Source organism: Austrofundulus limnaeus, unplaced genomic scaffold (genome assembly GCF_001266775.1).
Source record: "Austrofundulus limnaeus strain Quisiro unplaced genomic scaffold, Austrofundulus_limnaeus-1.0 Scaffold59, whole genome shotgun sequence".
Classification (NCBI taxonomy): domain Eukaryota; kingdom Metazoa; phylum Chordata; class Actinopteri; order Cyprinodontiformes; family Rivulidae; genus Austrofundulus; species Austrofundulus limnaeus.
Genome location: NW_013952461.1, coordinates 133,250 through 135,250, shown reverse-complemented (window position 1 = coordinate 135,250; position 2,001 = coordinate 133,250). Strand labels below are relative to the sequence as shown.

At 31.9% G+C, this 2,001-nt stretch overlaps 1 protein-coding gene across 1 annotated transcript in view; it reads right to left on the bottom strand.

Annotated features, from left to right (window-relative positions):
• Positions 1-2,001, bottom strand: part of LOC106518300 (neuron navigator 1) — a gene marked incomplete at its 3' end in the record, with an annotated part of 40,783 nt that overhangs the window by 32,728 nt on the left and 6,054 nt on the right.

The window sequence follows — 2,001 nt, the reverse complement described above, 5'->3', positions numbered from 1 at the left end:
TAAAAAGAAAAACTAAATACTACAGAAGGTTAGATGAGGATTTTTTATTATTTTTATTATTTTTCATTATTTTTTATTTTATTTATTTATTTATTTATTTATTTATTTATTTATTCATTTATTCATTCATTCATTCATTCATTCATTCATTCATTCATTCATTGTATTTTGAATTAAAGGGCTCTCCATACAAAACAAGTATAATTATGCGCTTTCACAAATCTTGTTCATCTACTCAACAAGTAGTTATTATCATTATATTCAATCATTATAAACATTGTCTCACCATCACTGTTAAAACATAGTTTAAACAGCCTTTCTGTCAGCGGAGATGGAAGAAACCCAGACAGAAGGTGAAATCTGATCTTCCCATCTCTCTGGTTTACGTCTGTCCATCCTCAGTGGAGGACCTCTCAGTCAGCAGTCGGGTCTCTCCCAGAGGAGACTGTGCGGAGGCTCTCACCTCTTCGTCATCATGGTAATTAGGATGTCTGTTGCTTTTGTGATGCCCAGTCATGATATCATCAGTAAAAATAACTACAACATGCGTGCCTGTCAAAATCAAATGATTCAGAATGTTTTTATGTTGTGCTTTGAACAAGTCGCTGCTTCAAATATTGCAGTTTAATCATTTGTTATGAAAAAAGCATAGTGTAACTATTTTGCAATTGTCTGCAACAATTTAAATCTAATCTAACTATTTTTTGATAGAAAAAACTTTTGTCTGACAAAAGTTGAGTTGTGGGTAGAAAAGGATTTAAAACACTTTTACAATGATCACAATGTAAACTGTGCTGTGGTTAAAAGTCAGCAGCTTCTCTAAAACCCCTTAAATCAATATCACTTGTTTAGAATAGTGCTTCCATCAYGTAAGCTCTCACTAATTAAGCTTAATTGATTAAATTGCAGTGGTTGTGTCCGCTAGAAATGAATTGCCTTCATTCAAAGACATTTTCTTCACTCCTTGGAAGCAATTAAATATTGACCAAGCCAAATTCAGGCTGCATTTGTAATGAAGGCTCAAATATTTCACTGGGAAGCAGACATCAGATCACGCATCRTAATCAACTGTCATCGTTTTACAGCTCTGACATTAGTGACAGAAATCTGATTAAATGAGCACATCAGACAAATTAAATTATGAGAAAAAGTCTTTACTCTTTTCTCTGTATTGCATAAAAATATTTTCAGGAAATCTTGATGCACAAACAGTAACAGGCGGCATTTCTATTGTGCAGCGTTTTGGGTTTGAAACATGGAGAGAAAAACCACASAGCTGAACAGTCAACAGTCAGACTTCTAAAAGTTTGGGTGTTACAGGATGCAATAAAACACAGATGGAAAACCAATGTTGAGCAAAACCAAAGTGCCTGACCTCAGTAAAGTGTGTTAAAAAGGTTTACTTTTGTTGTTAGGGGGTTTTRTGAAGTTCTTGAGGATTGTGGCAAAGATCTGAATATCTAATGAATTTTAGAGTTTATGCTTTGATYGATTTCTGATTTTTGATTCTGGTTGATAATTTACTTATATATATTATCTTTTTAAAATGTTACAAATTAGAGTTATGTTTCATTTGTAGGATAATATCAATGGTTCCAACTCTGATTTACTAAATAGCCATTTAAAAGATTTGCAAGGTAATTTTTTGCTGTTTGATTTGCTCAGAAATTACAAATAAGATAATCCAGCCCTCAACTATCATTATACTAATGTTTATTTTTCTGACTTTAGTGATTAAAATGAAAACAAAGCATTTCTTTTAAAACTTAATTTAATTCCTGATAAATATGTGACCCATCATATCAAAATGAGGATTAAGTCCAATTTGGTCAAAATGAACCAATCACATTTTCAGATTCCTGCTTTAAAAGCTACATTTTGATACTGGATCATTCTGATAGCATGAGCTCATCCAGAGATATGACTTCATTTGGTTACTATAATACATTAAAGTTTGGTCTGAATCCTAATTTTATGTAAACTTATTAGGTAATTTTAATG